This window comes from Pithys albifrons, chromosome 7 (genome assembly GCF_047495875.1).
Source record: "Pithys albifrons albifrons isolate INPA30051 chromosome 7, PitAlb_v1, whole genome shotgun sequence".
Classification (NCBI taxonomy): Eukaryota; Metazoa; Chordata; class Aves; order Passeriformes; family Thamnophilidae; genus Pithys; species Pithys albifrons.
In genome coordinates this window covers 13,801,629-13,823,393 of record NC_092464.1, presented here as the reverse complement: position 1 = coordinate 13,823,393, position 21,765 = coordinate 13,801,629, and the positions used below count along the sequence as shown (strand labels likewise).

General features: G+C 38.9%; 1 long non-coding RNA gene across 3 annotated transcripts in view; it reads left to right on the top strand.

Moving 5' to 3' along the window:
* The window catches only part of LOC139674476 (uncharacterized), a 204,013-nt gene extending 190,426 nt beyond the window's left edge, over positions 1–13,587 (top strand). For 2 of the 3 annotated variants that reach the window (XR_011698299.1, XR_011698298.1), the window contains 3 exons: positions 3,312–3,432; positions 8,029–8,073; positions 9,312–13,587. This is a non-coding gene — a long non-coding RNA (uncharacterized lncRNA). Of the gene's footprint in view, positions 1–1,510; positions 1,607–3,311; positions 3,433–8,028; positions 8,074–9,311 lie in introns of all 3 variants that reach the window. The other variant, XR_011698297.1, reaches the window with a different exon arrangement.
* The last annotated feature ends 8,178 nt before the right edge of the window (positions 13,588–21,765 follow it).

The window sequence follows — 21,765 nt, the reverse complement described above, 5'->3', positions numbered from 1 at the left end:
CTGAGCCACAGAAAAGCCTAACATAATTCATGGACCTGGGCCGTCTGCTGGAAAAACTGCCAGGAATGATAAAAATGATAATAAATTTGCTTTCACTGCTTCTCTCTGTTCTAGTAAATTTGTCCTGTATCTTTGGACAAAAATGTGTACGGACCTTCTTTATAAAGCCTTGGGGAGAAATTTTTGCACAAAAGTAGCATTCTCTTTCTCTTCATTTCTGTCTGTGGTGTCTTTTTTATAATTTGTGGAAAGTCTCCAACAGGTTGGAAAAATGCATTGCAAACCTAATCCAGACATGTCAGTACAATACTGGTTTTAGTTTAAACAAAAACCAAGCAAGCTTTACTTTTTTCAAGGTAGTGTCTCCAAAAATGCTTCTCAGGTTCAGAGAGTACATTTTTGTCCTGGTTTAACTCCGTGTGTACTGAATAACAAGCAAGGCTGTTTTTGCATAGCATAATACATGTACCTATCCAGAAAAATAAATTTCATAGTCACAGAACTGCTAGGGTTGGAAGGGACTTCTGGAGATTATCCAGTCCAACTGCTCTGCCGAGGCAGAGACTAATAGATCAGGTGACACAATAACACATCCTGATGCATTTGGGATTGTCTTAGTTTGAGGGAAAACCCAAAATGGTTACCAAAAAGCAGAGGAGAGGATTCCTCCGCAATAATCACGTCACTCTTTATTAAATTTAAGAAAAGGAACTTTAATTAGAAAATGGATATGAGAAGGATAACTGTTCTTAACTACTATATATATACATATATATGTGGATATAGATATAACTGTAAACAGACCAGAGCAAACTACTCCCCCAGCACCAAAGGTAAAAAAACCAAAGAGAACAACCCCCAAAATGGTAGATTCCTCCTGAAGCAGTTATATTTGTGGAAAATATCAGTGTCCCACCTTGGCTGGCTGCAAGATGAATTCTCAGTCTTTTTCCCAGCGAGGCAAAGATGAGCGGGAAGAATTCAATGAACTCTTTCTCTTTGTCCTTTGTCCCAAACGAAGAAGGAATAAAGCTGGGAGTGGAGGAAATGGTGATAGTTCCCAGAAATCTCCTTGCAGTCCAAATTGATCCCCAGGAAGAGGGAAAAAAAGGTCTGCAGTGTCCTGAAGCAGCTGTGTCTCTCCTCTCTTCTCTCTCTCTCTCCAAAACTCAGGGTGCCCAGAGATGGAGGGGGAAAAGCAAAGAGCAGAGCCAGAAAAAGAGAGCTCACCAGCGAGCCGTGGCTCTTTTTTCTGCAGCTGTCCAAATTAAAAACCCCCAAAAGTCAAAGCTGCACACAGGGAATAAAGAAAAACCTCTCCCCACCCCCAGGTGTTGGGGTTCTGTTTTCTCACCCCACCCAACCATGAAGCTTCAATCTAAAAGTCATCAGCCATATTTGTCCTCACTCCTGGGACTCCAAGCCTAAACCTTATGTGCTGCTATGGTGAGAAAAATTCTCTGAGGAAGCTTCTCCCAACACCACCTTCCTGTGTTTGAACCTTTAACAGGGACATCTCCAGAGAGGAAGGCTCCACAACCTCCAAGAGCAACCTGTTCCAGTGTTCTGTCACTCTCAGCATAAAGAAGTTCTTCCTCATGTTGAGGTGAAATTTCTCGTGTTTTAGTTTATGACCATTGCTCCTCATACTGTCACTGGGCACCACCAAAAAGAATCTGCACCAACCTCTTTGAACCCACCTTTTCTCTAACAACAGCAGAAGGTTTGATCAGAACTATAAGAATTTCTTATGTATTTGGCCAAAATCTTTGCTAGTATAAAATGAAGTTAGCACAATAGCATTTCTGTCTAGTAGTGCAAAAATTTGAACCATAGTGCATGAATCTAGGACAGTGGCAAAAGAAATGTCGTCATTTCCCTGTGATGATTTGGAAAGAAGTATAGGGAATTTATGGCACTTTTGGCCAATTATTTTATAAAATTTTGTAAGAATTTTCCAAAATGTATTCCTGCTAAGTAAAATGCTGATTGCCTATTATTGAGGAATAAGGTATGAGGTATGGCCAAACTTCGCAAACAAAGATTTGGGAAGGGCTCTCCCCACATGAGGGTGGTGCCCTTCGAGCCTGAGCAGTGGATTTTCTAGGTATTGAGGAATAAAGAGAAGTGGGATTGGCAGAATGGAGATATTGGTCAGTCAATCATAAAAAATACGAGCAAAGACTTTCCCAGTAAATGTACAGAATGTCATTTGCAGACTTTTACTATGAGGATGGGAAATGACATTAGTTACCAGTCATGATCTTTGTCTTTGCTGAACTTAAGACTCCACAATGGACCTTCCAAACTCCACAACACATCCAAAACATAGACACCTTTGATTTTCAAACCTGACTCCACTGCTCAGTAATACAGTCCTTTCTTACTGAGGCCAGACTTGAGTGGTGCAGCTGTTCACAAGCAGTATTCACAGCATGCCAACTTTTTCAGTGAAAGAGCCTTAAATCTTTTGCCATTGGCATTTTATCTCACCATTGAGGAACAGCAATGTACTGGCTATAGCTCATCTCAAGCTGAAGAAGGGGAGGAGGGGTTTTATCTGTGCTTGTGTGTTGCTAAAGTACATCCAAAGTACTGTCTCAGCAAAGAGGTCATGGAGTTAACAAGCACAGAGACTGATCAGACCCCTGTATCTGGAGATGATCCTCTAAGGGCAGCATTACAAATTATTGTGGGGAAGCTTGTGATACCCTGGGCCTTCATGATTGTAGGTAAACAGAGACCTTTCGATCTTTCTCCTTTGGGTTGTTCCTTCTGGCCTCTGCCATAGCAATACATTGAAAAGAGGAGAAAAAGTATCTTTAAAAGCCATTCATGATCCTGGCAGTACTACAGTCACGAGATCAGGCAGCTTAGTCATTAGAAAAGATTATTTCATTTTGTCATATTCTTCTAGCCAAAAAGAAATGCTGTTAACTTGCATGCACCCATTCCTATGATAGAGAAAGCTCCAAAGATATTCTTTCACTGGAAACTATGAATAAACAAAATATTTGTAACAAGGTGGTTTTAGTATTCCTGCCAAGACAAATCAGAGAGTGGAAGAAACACGTCTCAAGAGCATTTCCTCTCACGACAAAGATGTGACCATATAAGCATATGGTTTGAAACAGGAACAGCTCAAAATTTGAGCAAGTGGAGAATACCCTGCCACTTCATTTGCACTGACGGTTCAGAAGGTACCAGTACAGAAGGTGTTTCTGCTATGTTTATCCCTGAAATCTTCCCAAATATAACTTTAAATTAATTATCTGTCCTTTTTTTCTTTTTGTTGTTCACCCTTGCTGCAGCTACCTGAAGTGGATATTCTTTCAAGCTTAAGAAGTAGAGTGGTGTAAGCACCTTTACCTAGGCATACCTGAATGTGAGAAATGCAGGTGGGAAATGAAGGTTTAAGCTCCTCCTGATATGGTGAGTATGAGGATGCAAATGACTTGTTTCAAGGAGCCAGACAAGAGATGAATCTGGATGAGGGAAATGAGAGGGCAGTTGTCTTAACCAACAATCTATGATGGTTTTTCTCTGTTTCATCTTGGAAATACGCACTTTTAAGTTTTTCAATATTTAATGTTGCTGCAGAAAGATTCTTATGAATGACCATTATTTTGAAAAGCAGTTTCCCTGCAAAATGCCTAACCAGCAGTACTATCATTACCACAAATTTTCTTTTAGGGTCCAATCTGGTTCCTGTAGAAGCCAGTGGGAAAACATCTGATTTCAATGAGCACATAAAAATTACTCCTTTATAGCTTATTTTCCATATACAATATGCTAGAATAAAAGTGTGTGGACAGTTCAAGTGTGTATATGTAGCAGAGGTCCTTGGGTTTCTGTGAAATGTAACATCGTGCCACTCTCAATGTGAAATATAATTCAGTGTTAGCTAATGCTCAAATGCAACAGGTGAAACTGCTGTTGTGGAGCAAGAAAGCAGAGGTGAGACACATGAAACAGAACAGAGAAGGTGGGAAAGGGGAAAGACAAGGAATGTAAGTATGAAGAACTGAGAGGAACAGAGACCAGTGGACAGGGTTGAAAGTGACTGGGGAGGAGTGGGCAGCTGAAGGGGAGAGAAAAGAGGAGTGGATTGAAAAAAAAAGCAAAACAAAGAGAAGCAATAGTGGGGGAAGGAGAATAAACCTGAAGGCACTGAGGATGGAGAAGTAGAACAGCTTCCATTTTTGCAATGCTTCAGAGATTTAAGAATGGAGAGTCATGACAGTAGCTGTGAATTCAGGGCAGGATACACAGCCGAGAACAAAAATGGCACTGATTTTAAATGACCCAAGACACAGTGTGCCATCTAGATTTTTACTTTATTTAAAGAGTCATGAAGCTCATACATTGCATTTTCTGAATCTCTGACATTCCCTGTTTCTTTTTCCTGTCAAGTGATAACTTTTTCTTGCATAAAATTGAGATTCATTTTGTATAACTCAGGAAGGAGCCTTAAGGCAGAAATCTTTCTCCTTCATTTGGAGCATCTGTACCTAATGGGTAAGAAAGAGCAGCAAGATCCTTGCTGTCTTTCACCCGACCAAGGTAAAAGGCTGCCCTGACTTTGCAGGAAATTATTTTGAAGCCCCCCTCTCTCCCCTGCATGCAAAGCGTTTCACAGTGCTGACTGCAGCAGTGTCCTTTGGCTGCCAGGGCAGTTGGTCAATATGAAAACTCTTATCTGAGGGTAATCCTATCTCTTAACCCACATAGTACAGATTCAAGTGTACTTTTTATCCTCACTCACCTTCAGTCTGTCCAGGCAAAGTCCCTCTGGTTTTCAGTGGGAAGATTTAACCAACAGTAGCCAGTGATCTAAATTCTGTATCTCTGCTCCTTCTTATCCCCCATAACCCAGAGACTTGGAACAGATCATGTCCCCAGGCAAGTTCTGACTCTTACAATGATTAAAAAAAACCCCAAAACAAAGGATGACGATTAACCGAGAAAACCAGCCACGTTAAAGGCAAATGACAGAACTTGATTACACCTCTGGGAGTTTTGGGTGTTAGTTTCTTAGCAGTAACAGAAGATATTTACCTGACAGGTTTATACCTTCCTTCTCCCTTCCTCTAGAGTGGGTTCTTCTTTTCTCCTCTGGAGACTAAAACTTATGGCTACAGTCTTAATTCACTGAGGAGTGGACAGGCTATGCATTATGTTTTGTTCACTCCTCAATCATAAAATGCAGACTGCTCCTAGACAGAGCATCTACCCAGGTAGATCCAGTTGCAGGTCTCTGGTAGCAATGAATGGCAGCTCCAAGGGGGCCACAGGTGACTGTGGACATCCAGAAGAAAGGTGCTTATGTACCTTGTACTTTTTTGAAGATAATTTTAGCTGCTCAGGTAAGATTTCCTCACTTCTTGTGTCTGCCTGAAAATCTTTAAGGACAAAGACTGCCAAGCAGAATTTTCATATTGTTGAATTTGCCTCAAAATTTATTTTGCAGAAAGTTATCAGAGAGCTGAGATTCAGAATTTCCACCTCTACTGTACAGCTTCCTTGCCTGGTGGCACATATTTGAGATGAGGCTTACTCTCTGTCCTGAGGGCAGGGGAAAGAAGGCAGAGAGGTACCTGGAGAGAAGGAAAGGTGTTTTCAGGGAAGTATGCAAGACTTCGATTTCATTTTACAGAGCTATTTCTTTCATTTCATGATCACTATGGAAATCACTGCAATGATCTGACACATAATTGTGTTTGGTAAAAAGTTAATGTCAAAGGCAGTGTATGGAACATTTTATTTTGCAGCAAAAAATTATTTCTTCCTCTACATTTTCATTCATAATCAGAGTTGGTAAAGGTATATTTGTGCTTATGGGGCTATCCTCTGACTTCAGCTTCTACTGAGCACCAGGAAACTCACACTGCAGAGTTTCATTTTTTGTTTGTTTGTTTCTTTCTTTCACAGTGAATTTAGCATAAAAAAATTTTTTTAAAAAATCCATTTCCATTCTTGGTGTGTCAGATATAATCCAGACTGTATGGGACTTCTGACTACTGCCAGATGAATGGTAAGCATGAGGTGGCAGAAAGTGTTCCTCTTTGAGGTGGCACTTCTGAAATGTATCAGTGGCAAATATATATATATTATGTTTTGAGAAACAGAAAAGCCCTCCAACGAGTATGCTGTTAAAGCTAGGGAGAGCCTTTCCAGTGATGTCCTCGAAAAAATATAGAAGTCTTCTGGTTTACATTACTCATCTTTCATCATTTGCTTCTCTATGGAGATTACTCCCATTGTACACTGAGAAATTGAAAGACTGACAATGTCCTCGTGATGTAACACAATCTCTTAATGCTGCCTCATAAAGGAATGAATAATTGGTATTGATTACATGTGTGTGGGCACAGTAGTACAGTTCTGTCACATGTTGTGAGGGTGATTTTACCTGAGAGGGTCTTGGCAGTCTTGGGTTACCCCTGGATACACTGCCCGGCCTGCTGCTAGATCTGGGAATTGTGATCATAAACAGGGAATCTCTGCTGCAGCTGGGGTTACAAAGGACATACTTGGTAAAACTGTGCCAGACTGCAAGTTTGTGCTGCAGGATCAGCCTGTGTGGGGAGCAGGGGGATGCTAAATCCCAGCAGTTGGCTCATGTCTGTCAGTGGGGGCTGCTGCACCAGCTGCAATGCTTCTTGCTCTGCACTCTGCTTGCTCCTGCTGGGGATGACATAGGCAGTCTGCAAAACAAACAGCAATTTGTTAGAGCCTGATGACAAATTCACACGTTGGCTATGAGTGAACATGTAAGAGGAAGAAAAAGCAAATTCCAGCTGGAAAATCTCATTGCACCTTGTATTGGCTTAAGCTGGCAAAAGCTCCCTTATATCTTATCTCATAGAGCTGTTTCCTAATATCCTTGGTGTATTCATTCTGTCTCCAGATGGGAAAAAATGAAATGTCATCATCTGGGTGAAGAAATCTATTCTACAGGTGATGTCTTCTTCATACCTTCATCTAAGAGCATATCTAACAGCCTTACAACACACAAGGAGCTTAGTGTAGACTCTGTCAACAGTTATAGGTGCAATAAGTCCCACAAACTGAGCTTGTTTCAATAAGGAGCTTCATGGAAGCAAAAAGAAAATAAACTCTTCCCTGACAGAATACATTTGAAGTTTGACCTGCAAAACCATTCCAGGTGGTATATAGCTTGGTGAATCTGTGTTTTCTCTCTTTGGGAACAGAGCCAGACTATTTTCACTGTGATGAGCTTATACTGCTTTCTCAGATCAGATCTGGAGAGTGTCTGCTTCTGTAGTGGTAGATATGTGTCCCAAAACGACAGGCAACAATCTTAGAATTGAACTTCTGCCAACCATTTTCACTCCTTAAAGAACTTGTCTGGAAACACTCATCTTACCCATTTTATTTTTTAAGTTAAATGCAAACACACTGCAAAATCATATGTGTTTTGCTGAAATGTCAACATTTTGTGCAGAAAAAATCCTGACATTGCTGAAAGTGGAAGTTTCACACTTCTGCTATATTTTATGTCAGTACATCTAGGAAAAAATTGCCCTGTTGTATCAGTAGTTCCTGAAGTTGTCTTACTGGGAATTCTCTTTTCCACTGTTTCCTTTCTAAGACAAGAAGGTACTGCTAGCCACTATGCAGACAAAGTTATACATTTTGTGTTACAATAGAATGGACAAAATACTTCATGGCAGCTTTTCCTGTGATAGATGTCAACTTCTTAGCAATTCTGGATGACTTCTTGTGCTTAATGGGCTGAGCAGGGATTTTCTGTGGAAGTGGCTATCTGAAAGGGAATCCTTCTATTTTCAAAATCAATATTTTTTCAGAGGAAAAAAATTATGGCAGAATTTTCTGACTTCCCATATGAACAGGCTTTGCCATTTCCTTTTGCAACGGAAAACTTTTATCAACCAGGAAGCAGACATATTTGTTCCTTGTTTCCTTTTCCAGGAAATTTCTTTGTGAGAAAAATGTTTCAAATTTTAATTCTGCTCTAAATCAGATTTGTATTTTGTTTTTCAGAATATGAAGTTTTGTATTGGAGAGATGTACCTTTTGAAGACTGCTGTATCCTTTAGTTGTGAATATGAAAGGCATTTGCAATCTCTAATGATGTTACAGTTATCCATACCCCTGGGAATTCCAAACTAAATCATGAAATACACTTCATACCTGAAAGTTGGGGCAAAATGTATGACAGAAAATTTTAAGAGTGGCAGCTGAATAAAGCAAGTTATCTTAATTCATCAATTAAGTATCTGGTTCCTTCTTCTAAGTAATCACCATCGATTTATGAATTTATATGTGATTTGGAGCCTTCCTAAATAAGATACAACTTTTCTTTTTCATTCCTTTTTGACACTAGAGGTCAGCTGAATTGACATTATATCACCTGAGTAATTTGCCTTATGAATGACTACAACGGGGAATTTCCAGGAAGGGATCTGAATTTTGTTCTCCTGAAAGTCTGAGAGTGCTTATGTTCAGTGAATCTCTGTTCTCAAGAACTTTCTTTAGCGAAATTATGCACATAATTTGTAGAGGAAGGAATGTTAACTGAGATATTGATTACTGACTGTTATGAAGTATTTTGGACATCCCAGAGGAGCTTAGGGAACTTGATATTTACAAATTTTATAAAATTAGTTAACTCAATGATGTTTCAGATGTCCCATTCACACTAGAATCATGTTTTTGCCCCAAACAATTCAATTCAGAAAGCAGGAAAAAATTATTTTTAAAAATAGAATTTTAGTTTCTTTTTCAAATAATCTTTTTACTACCCAAAGTCCCTTTGGTGGCAACTCTACTGGTCTTGTGTAAGAAATACAATGAAGTCAGAAGTCCCCTTAAAACAAGAAGAAACACATACAAAGAATATTCAGAGCTCTGAAAGTCAATACCAGTGTACTACACAGTTTTTGTTCTGCACTGGAAAAGACATCAATAAAGTGCCTATTAGTAGTCAGTAGTCTTCTGTATAAGCATGGTAGACTTCTAAAGGGTTATAACATCTGAAGTATAAATCTGCTAAATATGTATCCGCCTTGCACAAAAATACTTTAGCAGTTCTCTTGAGTGAGAGATACTTGTTTAAGCAGTCTATCACATTATATGAAATAAATTTTGGATTTATTTGCTGAAAATAGATAAATTTAACAGTGTTTTATCCATGTACTAGAGGCACCACAGACTAACTTCCTCAGGTATTCATTTAATGGGTCTCCATTGCATGGGATTTTGTCTGGTGGGAGGAAAATCTTTTGCTTTAAGAGGTCTGCTTGATTTCTTTAACAGCTATTCAGTTTGCTGGTCTCCAACATCTAGAGTTAAGTTTTCTAATCCATCTTGCGCAGGACTGAATGGAAAAGGGCGAGAAAGAGGGAGAGTCAAATTCTGTCACCTAATTAGAACAGATGGATTTTGCACTTGACTGTGAATTAACTTTACCCAGGGATGACTCAAAGTTAGATTTGTACTTCAGGGGAAACTTGAAAATCTCATTCCAGGCTTATTTGGAAGACAATTAGAAATACGGTTCTTGCGAAGAAGTCACTTCCAACAACGGTGACAGCAACATTTTTTGAAGTTGACTCTTTACCTTGCACCTGATTGTAGCAATTGTTGAATTAAATGTTGCCCTTTTAATTTCTCCTCTAAAGAGCTGTAGAAATAGAGCAGGATGGACAATCAGATTTCCAGTGAATGCAAAAACTCTTGTCTTGAGTTTGAACAGGGCTCCATGAACACTGTAACCTGCGAGTCTCAGCAGAGTCCTGGGAAGCCTCAAGTCTTCCAGAAGTGTGCTTATAGTCAGACTCAATTTCATGGACAGAGAAGTCCTTGATATGTTTTGGGTCACTGAGTAATTACTTCTCTAAGAAACTCCATTTCTATGGAAAATTAATTTCCTCTTGTTCTGTCTCTAACAAAATTACTTGGGAGTTGGTTAGAAATGAGTGGAAGGTGAGGATAGGCAAAGCAAAATCTTACAAAAATGTGTTTCTTGCATATCTGCATTTTTGGTTGGAGATGAATAGGTTTCATTTCCTGTGGTTGTGTCAGGTTTTTTCTTTTTTTTTTCTTTATTTCTTTTTTCTTCCTTTTTTAAAAAAATAGATTTGCAAAAAGCTGCTTTAAAGTCTCATTACTGAAGTCTTTTAATATTTTTTTTCCTGACAGAGGGATAGAGGCATAGTCTAGATAAGAATCTAATTTTTGAGATGTTTAACTGAAGTAAGGCTGTATGCCTGCCCATCACTGACTGCAAAGCTTATAAGTGGCAGGTCTGCCCTCTGTCTTTGCCTCTTTGCTGTTTCGGTTTGATTAACTCAACAGCAGTTGGGTATTAGCTGGATAAACTAGCATTCCAGATGAACATGTTTATTGAGGACCATAGGGTGAATAAAGAATAAACTCTGAGGCCAAAAGAAATTGGTGTTTTCCGGCAGTGACGGCTAATCACTGAGAGAAAAAAACCCACACCAACAAACTGAAATAAAAAGGCAGATTTCTATGGTATCTATTCTCTATTAATACTTTAGGAACTTAGGTTCTAATAGGTGGTCATTATTTATGTCTCTGGGTAAAGAAACAGTTAAGAAGGAACTATATCTGTAAATATACTTTGATATGCATTTGATTTGCATTGATATGCAAACTAGGCACAGCAGGTTGGTTAGACCAGGGGAACCAGGCTGGGACTGCTATCTTTGCATTGGCAGAAATGTAAAACTCTGCCAGAAAAGGTGAATTCTTATTTATGTTGCACTTTGCACAGAGCTTTCCAGCAGCAGCACTTTCAGCTTTTCTTTCTGCTGTTGTGCTGTCAGCAGTCCAGCAGCTCTGATCCCTCACAGGGAAGGATTGCATCTTGCACGCCTACTGTAACAGCCAGGCACTTTGAAAACATGAAACAGCAAAATATGGATTGCATAGATGGAGGAAGAGAACAGAATAAAATCAAAAGTTCATATAATGCTTATTATCCCATAGTTTAATAAAATTAAATAAGGCACTATCTAAAGGCTATTGAAGAACACAAAAAATAATAGGATGGAGAAAGAAAAGCAGAATGCTATTCAAAAAAGGGAAGACATATATAAACAAATAATCTAAAAGAGCTTGAGGCAGATATAGAATTCCTTCTGTCTTTCTGCAAGAGGCTCGAAACTCAGTCAGGAAAACCATGAACTCACAGGTAACTGCAAGCTTAAAAGGACTTGAAAACTTAGAAGAAATTCTTTGGAAACCTGAATCAATCTACTTAATATACAAAATCACCAAATTCTTGTTATATTTTTCTTAGGAGCTAGTGCAGTATTTTCCCTTGGTTTTAACAGGGAAAGGACTTTTAAGTTAGAAGGGTAGATGCAGTTACTTGTACGGGTAGGCTTCTCTTCCGGAAAAAAAATGATCATTTCAAAAAGAAAATAATTGTTGCAACTGATATAATTTTAGTTGATTTAAAATTTTATTAATAGCACATAGTAACTGTATAGGAAAATATGTTCTATGATGTATGGTAACTCAGGATTTGTCCCCATGAGAAATCACAAGGAATGTGCCCATAGCTTTCAGCGGCTGCATGATTTGACCCCATGAGGCAAACATCATTGCCTGGAGGCTGAGTCAGATAAGGTCTCTTACAAACTTCATTTGAGCAAATAACTCACATAAAGAGGAAATGATTTCTGAGTAAGCAGCAAGCAAGCAGGACACCAAGCTATCTTGACCTTAATTTGATCTTTGTGACATTCATTATAGTCGTCTTTTGGTTAATGCTTTGACTTGTGTGGTGAGATTGGTATGTGTCTCCCTACACTCCTTGTGGCTGTGGCAAAAATAAGGACTCCCTTTCTGACCCCTTGAGGTGATGGGCAGCTGTAGCCCAGGCAAAAGAAGCTGCTGCTATCCATGTTTTACAGGACACTCATTTTGCCCATTACCAGTAAATGTAACTATTACACCATAGAGATAAAAATTGGAGGAGGTCACAGATCTCCACCCTTCCTCCATGTTGTGTGTGAGCTGCTGCTAGACTCACAGGTGGTCTTGGACCTTGGCTAAATGACTGTTTCAAAATTTAGAGAATTTCAGCTTGGCTCACCAAGGAATTACTGCCTTCTATTTTCAGTTCTCTGAGGGAAAACAATCTGCATTTCTGCCAGTAAAAGAAGAGGCTGCTTACAGGAGAGTTTGCAGTACTAAGGGATGAGCAAGAAAAGTTTTTCTGAGATCAGTAGAAGCCATAACCTAAGCTCCAGTTATATGGCAGACTGAGCCTTGTTGAATTAGACCTTGGTCCTAGCGCCGATTTAAGTCTGTGCATGATTACATTTTTATTTGTGCAGCCTAATCCAAACAGCAGAGAGTTTCTGCAAATTTCCGTTGCATTATTCCTCGTGGAACTTATTTGAATATTCATCTTGCTCACACAGATTTGTTTCTTTTTTTATTATAATTTTAAAACTCCAGCAGATTAACAAATGTTGATGCCATTTGGATCCTGCTGGACTTGCACTCTGTGGCATGTTGTGTGCTTGTGTGTCAGCTCATGATCCAGCTGGGGCTGTGGTGGGGTACCAGTGGCTTGCTCTCAGTGAGCAGGGGCATCCAGGATCTAATTTTTTTTTTCATTTGGCTTTTAATCTGTGGAAGTCACAATGTCACCAAAGAGAAACTTTCCACACAGGCAGATAAAAGAAATTTCCAACCAAAATTGTGACAAGCTTAGGTTTGCCATCTCCAGAAGTGATCTGATCTGTTTTGTGCTCATGTATGCATAAGACAAAACTTTGTTTTACTTGCATTTAGGGGATCAGACTACATTCCCAGGCATGTGACTGCTTGGTATATCAAGACAAACAGTGGCCTGGGTAGTGCTGAGGGTACACGGTGGTTATGAGAGCAGCAGTGAGTCACTGGTGAAGGAAGTTGTCTGCCGAACAACGAGAATAATGATTTTGAATCACAATCTAATAGAATAAAGTAAGCTGAGGTGAACACACTGTGCAGTCCTGTGGACTGGTGGGAAAGCAGTCCTAACACACATCAGGACATATCGAACAGCTGCCTGTGAGAGATAATATTTCATGGGGACTCTTGGAAGCACTTTTGCTAGTGACTGGCCAGTATGGCTGCCCCTGCTTTCACTCCTCTCTCCTTTCAGACACAAGGCACACTTGCATAAGCTGCTGCTCCAGCCTAGCAGTGGGAGGAAGGCAAAAATCCTAAAAATGGCTGCAATGCAGATGATTTACATTCTCTGGATTGCATTGAGGCAAGCCAGGGCACAGGTACGTATTTTTGTCCTCGTCTTTCTGCTTCTGCCATCCCTCACTGTGCTCTGCTCCTCACATGAGTGACACAGCCCATTTCCCTTGAGCACGGTAAACCATCCCACACACTTTGGAGATGTCTCCCAGCACATTGCTGAGAAAAGCTGTTGCTCTGGAGCAAAAACCACAGCTGGCAGCTGTTATTTGACTACACGATTTTCCTCTGTATAATGCAAGGTTTGGGATCAGCCATTACTTCATATTAAACTTGATTTTTTCTGATTCTGTGTGACTTTTTTTTTCCCCCAGTGCTAAAATAAAAGAATCACTGTTTAATAATTGGTGCTATTTAAAACTCAAACACCAATAAAAAGGATCAGTGTTCTTGATACTAATAATTCTTTAAAATGTAGACTTTTTGTCTCATTTTAGATGAACATAATGGCTTGTAACATTGGAATTCCTATATGGTCCCTCTGACTCGGCACTTGTTACCCCCCACTCAGGAAAAGCAGTGCTAACCATCCAGAGCACCCATTTTGTTAAAGTCTTTCCGCAACATAAATAGTGGAGATTGAAATGCATGAAGAATGAAACTGCCAGTTATCCAAATATCATGGAGAAAGATAGACAGGACCATACCTTTTTGGAAAGGAAATCCGTATACCATGATTAGATTTAATAATATGTTCAATGATATTCCATAATTCTATATTTCTGCAGAAACATTCTTTATTATGAAAGATAATAAATTAAGAGCCATGTAAAATATCCTTGTACAGGCAACTTGAGAAAATAAAGGAATAATTTGAAATACTCATTGCACATTCTAAAGTTCTTGACTTATTATGATTTTTGGCATCACACAGGGAAGCCTCCAGATCTGCAATTTCAGCTTGAAAATATGACACTCTAATTTTATTTGCGTTTCAACACAGAATATTAGGTGTATAAGATAATTCAGAGGACCTTTTGCCTCCCCAGGTAACACTTGCTTTTCCATGGGAATATGCAGTCTTAAGCCATGAAAGACTCAAAACCTCACACTTAGGTTTAGTTTAATTACTGTGAGGAGTCCTATGGATTTCTGTGGGACCACACACAGTAGGAAAGTTGTGCATGGGAAAAAGCATTTTTAGATTCAGACCAAAGAATCTAGACTATCTGGGCAGACCCCATAAAACCAGATAGTTCACTGCAGCTAGAGGCCTAAATTGCATATATCTATAAGTATGAGGAAAGCTGACATTCCATTCTACAAAATATTACAAGTTTTCAAAAATCTGTCATTGTTCTAAGAGAGGTCACACTCTCAATGTTTTACAGTTTTCTGAGGGGAAAAAAACTAGTTCAGTGCTGGTCTTCTTTTCTAACTATGTTTTCATATATTAAAATAATAAATAATAAAAACATATTTTGTTTGAAATAAGATATTGCAACACCTTGTTTTGTTTGCAAGAAAATTCTATGTTCCTCCAAATTTCCTGCTATTGTTACTCAGACTGTGTGTATTGCACCATTTGACCCAATTTATAGGGAAGATGGGTACGAATGACTAATGAAGGACTGGACTTAATATTTTCAGTGGGACTGTACACACTAGACTGTGAAGCATAATTAAGAGGTTCCTTAGTGCTAGAATTTAGATATGGGCATAAAAAGTAGTAGTTAACTACCATAAACAGAGAACAGAATTTGAGCCATTTTGGCCTGTGGAGGGGCATCCACCAAGTCTGGTGCTCTCATAGCCACAAGACCCCAAGATCCATTGAGCAAAGCTACAGCATATCCAGGTGTGGCACTCATTGTGATATCTCTGCACGATACTTTACTTCACAGTGAAACCACCTTCAGAAACACCCATGTCCCACTTCAAAAAGAATATGGGTACTTGGAGGCTCATTTTCCAAAGGTCCCTACTAAACCCTTGTATTTAAAGTCTAGGTCTACATCACCAGTTTCTTTTAAATCTGAAGACTAAATAACATCATAGCTGCCTGTGCATCACTATCAAAATCGCTTCTGTTGTATGGACCTATTTAAAATACTTGCAGTAGTCGTACTTTGGTCCATGTAGCTCATCCTTAAATGGATCTTACTTTTCGTGCTGAGTAGATGTCAGTCCAGACTCAAAATGCCTACATATTTTCTAGCATCAATCAGCTGCAGTAGAATGGCCTGGTTAGAAAATACAGCCCTGGAGACTGTGGTTCATGCAACTGTGTTTCAGTTCCAGGTGTCCTATTTCTCAGGAAAATGTTCTGTTTGGCAAGTTAAGGGGTGTTTTTTTCCTTCAGCCTTTTTCTTCACTTAATTTCTTGCTTTTTTCTCTTTACCCTAAAGAGCAGACTGCTTAATTAATGGAAAGAGAAAGATCTGAGGAATTGAGAAACATCGTCCCCAGGTACTTAAAAGCATATTCATAAGGAAGCTTGGGCTCAGATTCAACTACCCAGAAAGGAATATGGATGTGGATCTTTGAAATAAATACCCCAATCATAACATTGTAAGGGAGTTTTTTGGCTTCTGTCTTCCTCTTTTCCCCCCTCTATTTTCCTGTGGAAGGCTTAGCTTCCCAGCTCTGTAAAGTTCATGGCTGTGAAACACAAGTGGAGCCAGGAACTTTGCTCAGCTTGTGAGTTAGAACTAAACTCACAAAATGTCCTCTGGCTCAGCCCTGTGGAGCGTTTCTCTTCTACATGTCTGCTGCTTTACTGAGGAGGTGTTCATATTATGCATGTTCCATGAATTGTCAAAAGGAATTGCACAAGTCAAACAGCTATGTTAGATCTGTAAAGGTCAAGAACTCTGAACTTGTAAAAATGGGTCTAACTTGCAGTACTGATAGATTTGCAATGAAGTATTATTACAGTAGCATAACAAATGCAGCAGTTGCAGAGAGACAGCAAGCCATCTGTAAACGAGGGACAAGGTATGGCATTTACATCTTTAACATCAAGTTCCTTCTTGGGGTTTCTGCAGGTCTCCTGCAGCCAGTGCTTCTATGCTTCCTGTGCTACCAAGAACTGTGGCCTGCAGGGCCACTACGAGCTGGGACAACACGGTAGGAACTCTATCTGAATAAAATTCTCTAAAACAACTCATGCATCTTGTCCCAGAAGCCCAAACTGCACTGAAAATCAGTAGTATTGGCTCCTAAATATCTCAGAGTTTTTTAAAAACATCCGTAAGTCATGAGATGTAAGATTATGTAAGGACTTGATGGCTGCATTAATATCTGCTGTAGAATAAAGGCTAAAGCTGATATGAAAAGTGGGACACTAATGAATAAGGCAATTTTAAAGGGGTTTAAAAGCAGCTGGAGGAGTTTTACTCATCTGCTATTTCTATCCTACCAACAGAAAACTGCTGTGTCACCTTCCTAAGTAAATTTATTTGATTCAACAGCAGTGGTAATCATTTTGGTTATAGTCTGTCCAGCATTTGTCTTTTTTGACACTTCTAGTGCTCTTTTTTCCTTTAAGGAAAAAATTCTTTAATAATTGGAAGATCACTGTTGTGGAAAAGCAATTCACAGTAGCTATTTTTCTCAGATGGCAAAAATGCTCCTTAAAATACAATTGCTCCTTTAATAACTATTTGTTTAAATCATATATTTGTCCTTCTCAGTGGTGAAGCTTGTTCCTTATTTAAAACAGGATGACAGGGCTCTTCCACTGTTTAGAAAGGCATTGAAGCTGGTACTCCAGAACAGAGCCACCCATTCTTCTTCTGGGAGCTAATTGTTTAGCCTTAGAGCTACAAATCTGTACCAAGGGACTGAAGTAAGAAGACTTCGTTTTTCTTTTGAATGACTTATTTCCCCAGGCTGTCTACATTAGACATGTCCAGGTGGTCTCAAATTATTTACAACTGCTGGAACCTCTGTGGTCACAGGATTATCTGCATGGGGAAGCACATTTGAAAGTCAGTATTTCCCTTCTCAGAAAACAGGACAGTCTTTGTTAGTACATATTCTCATTTGGAATACTTTTAAAGTAAGTAAGAGAGCCTAAATTTATAAATTTCTTTTTGCAGTAGTTTGAGAGTAGTGATTTCCTTTAAAAGGAGACCATTACCAAAAAAAAAAAAAAAAGGGATGAAGGGCCTTGGATGTATTACATATTTTATTAATTTTTTATGATGTGAAAGAATCCAGTAAGAAGAGGAATTGAATGCTGTATCTTCTGATCAGTCTACTCATTAACTGTCAGTTCAGTAGTTGAACTTTATATGTTAGTACTCCCACATAGAAGCGCAACATCTTAGAGAACAATAAGTGCCTAAGAGCATCCATTCTCCAGCATAGCTGAGGACCTTGAAGGCCCAGATTTCCCACTATTCCTGTTTCTATTTTTGTTCTTTCCCTTAGTTTTCACAATAGAACCAGGGTTTTAGCTCATAGTGATCAACAAAATTGACTTTTTCTGTTTTAGTGATTATTTTTTCCAGAGTGTCTTAAGGGTTATTCTCAGGTCTATCTCTTGGGCTGCTGGCATCTGTTTAGCCTGGCAACCAGATGAATCTTTTAAGAGGAAATCTGACAGTCTGCGTATATCTCCTCTAGTACTAGTGCCAAAAGAGTCACTAGTTTAAATACCTATAGAAATGTGTATATATACATTTATAAAATGTGGTAGCTAGGTTATGGACTTGCTTCAGTTTTTCATTTCACAGTTTGTTTTTGTTGAATCAAAGAATCGTATAAATTAGAGACGGAAAAGTAGTATTAGGTCATTTAGTCTATCCCTCTGCCAAAGCAGGATTGTTCCCTGCAGTATATTTTCCAATGTTTTATCCAGTACTTTTCCATTCTCTGGGTTGGGCTTACACTTCAGCTTTTTATTCAGTTAAGCTTATGTTTTGACATTTTAAATATTTCTCTTTGGAACTTACTGAATTCTGTTTCCACTCTGTGGCAATAACAACAGTGGTGATGCCTGTTGCTACTTTTCAGTTGTTAGAAGCTAACTAAAATTATTAACCTGTGACTATGTTAGAAACAAACACTTATCTCATTTAACAAGGAGTGACATTGTAAATTTGCCCTTCAATGGGCAAAGTTGTGGAATATATTTTTGAATTGCTAACAACACATATGCCAGTTTTTTGCTATTTTCTTTTATCTGGTATAAGTTCTTCCTCTTCTTTGACTATTAGTCATATATGGGGTGTATATTTCCTTGGGTCACTCTTTCACTCATTAACATTTCTTATTCAGTCGCTCACTTCCTAAATAGCACTTCTAAAAGTATGCAAAGTTTTACTATCTCCACATATACCAAGCATGTGAAAACCTTATTCTCTGTGGCAATAATAAATAGAAAACATAGTCAGGAGAGGTCTTGTGATGGTAGGACCAATACAAAGAAAGTCTGTGTTCTGTAAAAGGCACAGATCAGTGTTACATGCCAGCTCCACATTTGGCACCACTTGTGAACAAGGCTCAGGCTATGCTGGTGCTGTATCTGTGTCTCATGGAGCTGAGGAATTTCTGTGGTATTTATTCTTGCTGGTGCTCAGCATATGTGCCTGCAGTCCTGGAGCATGACAGAGATTTGGGTCTGCAGGAGTTCTGAATAGCAAGGGAATTCCATAGAGTGCATCACCACATCCACTGTGAGTAGGCTTGATGTTTCCCTCTTGATGACAGCAAGTGCAATAGCTCTGTCCTGAGACATAGCATGTCTGTCACATAACCTGATGGACATGTGTGCTCCCTCTGATTATGTTACACAGCACGTAGGGTCTCATGTATAGATGTGCAGAAAAAAAGTCTGTGGAGCTACGTTAATTTAGGTTGAAACGAGAGAGTAACTTCAGTAATTAGCAGTTATTTTAGCCTGTCTGACAAGGGCTTTTGAATATAATATTCCCCTAAACTGATTTCCAGCAGAAATAAGCATCAAAAATCTTTATATAGCAGCCTTCTAATAACTAACCTCCCTGTTAATGAGATGTTAACCCTCATTGGTTTTAAAATGTGGTGGTTTCTGAACAGAGAGGCTCTGTGGGATTTAATTAGAATGAGTTAACCTTTTCCCACTGAAATGGTGGCCCTACATGCTCCTCATTTTGAGCTTGCTTGTTGCATCTCCATCTCAAACAAACCTCACAGATGTTAATGGTTGAAAAATGCTGTGAGGATGTGAGGGACTAGGAAGCAGAGTATTGTCATTAATACACAGAATTGCTAGTCAGGAGACCTGGGTTCCCTCCCAGCTGCATTGCTGATTTCCTGTAGCTGTGTGTGAAGATGTTGTCATGCCAATAAAGTCTGACTGAACTGTGCATGACCTGGCCATGTCAGCTACAGCCAACCAAAGTATTCAGAACTGCTTGCTAAAGTTTTAGGCACCTTTGTTTAGGAGAATAATTTGAAAACTTTGCCTTACCTTCCTATTACACTGTTTCTGATAAAATTTTCATATGATTTATAGCATCAGAACTAGCATGAGCACTGAGTTTCTATTTCCCTCTGTTTCTTTATCTATGAAATGAGAGTGATGAATGTTTTTGTGTCTTACTGGGATTAAAAAATAGTTTGTTTTAATTCTTTCATGCTTTTGAAATAAAAAGTGCTGGGAAAGAGCAAAGTAGATTGTAAAATGCTGTGTTTTTCCCATCTCACTTTGTGTCTCACACATGTCCTGCACATTCATGAAGATGAAATCCACCTCTGTAAGACACAGTGGCTCTGCTTGTTTAACACATTTCCTGGCTTAGGTTGGAAAAATGACTTGTGAATAGGGTTAGGCTTCTCCCACTGCAATTTCTTTGGCAGGTGACAACATGTGAGATCATTTTACACAGCTCTAATCACTGTTAAATCCTTCAATAATACCAGTCTAGCAAGTCAAGACAGAGCCTATTTGACCCAGTGCAAAGGAAACTACTGGTAAACCTACCAGCCATCTCAGTTAAGCACCCCAAATCCTTTGCCAGGAAATTTACAGGAGAGATTAATTTTTATTTATTTTATTTTTTTGACTCTTCTATGTATAATTCCTTCATAAGAACCTTACCACTACTCTTTATTTTCTGGGGTAAAAGTGAGGGAGCCTGAAGGCCTCATGTCAGCCCCAACAAGACTTAACTGAACTGTCTTAATCTGTGGACCAATTTGCTCTACAGGCCCCTAAGGAAGCAACTTGTTGATTTTGGCAGTGTTTACCTTTCTTACAAACAAATTCATCATTTTCCAGACTGGCTGGCTCTTAAAAATCACTTGAGAGCTGAGAAAAAAAAAAAAAAGAAACAACTGCCCCAGGCTGCATCAGTATTCTTTTCCCTGTGTTCTGGGGAAATCTTTTGTGTTCTCCGCAGCTGCTTGAGGATAATCCGTAGAGTCAAGACTATTCACAGAGTCAATAGAAATGCCTGTAAAGTTCTCTGAGTTTAGTTTCCTTCAGTGGGGGGAATGAAAGCCCCTGCCAGAATAAAAAGGAGGAAAAAAATGAAGATTCTTGACTGAGTTAACTGTGTTCTCAACTATACCCATGAAGAGAAGAAATAAAAGAGCTGACTTGAACCTTCTTGCCTTTAACTTTTGGGAACTACATGTCATATTTTATTTTATTTTTTTTAAATTACAGAGATTGCACACCAATAATTTTTGGTGTGACTGATAAGTATCTGCTTTTAGATATTATGTATCAGGAATCAAATTCCCTGTTTCTAACCTAAACACAGCAGTTTCAAGTTTTTAATTATTCACACATATATCACATGAAGTGATGAGAGCCATGTAATATATTGCAGAGCTATGTCATTCACCTCTGACTGCCTGAATTGCACTTTCTCACTAGTCTGTCTGTACCAGAACAAATCACTTAGCAGTCAAATATTTAGTGTCTTCTTACATACATTATTATTTAGAAAAAACCCCAAAATCACATTCTTGAAGAAAAGTCTTCTTCCACTGCCTTGAGATTCTGGCACTCTTCTAGCATGTCTGTGCTCTAATTCATAGCTCTAAAGGAAATGATTGTCAACTCTTACTCTTACTCAAAGATGGCATTCAGTAGATTTAAGACTTTTTCTCTTTCTTCGCTTCCTTTATAATTCTGAAAAGCAAAAAGTAATCTGATGTTGTTCCTTCAAAGGAAAATGTACTAAGTTCAGAAGAGGATGGTGGGCTCTGCATGACACGAAGAAAGAAACCAACCTCTCAGTTCTTCTGGGAGCACAGCATCTCTGAGTGTCTCCGTGCTGAGTAGGCTGTTTTGGGTCCCCTTTTGAGCTGCTAGCCCTCCGTTAGGGAATGTTGCCACCTAAATCGGGTTCCATGCTTGAGAACAGTCATCTAACATTTTCAGGCCTCTGTCATTGGATATAACCCCAAATCATTAAATTGAAGCTATTGTCACATTTAGAGGTTACTAGCATTTATTAGTTAAAATTTTATTATCCTTTCGATGTCTATACAGTTAGACTCAATGAATCTAAGTACCTAGTTTTACATTCTTTAGTATACAGG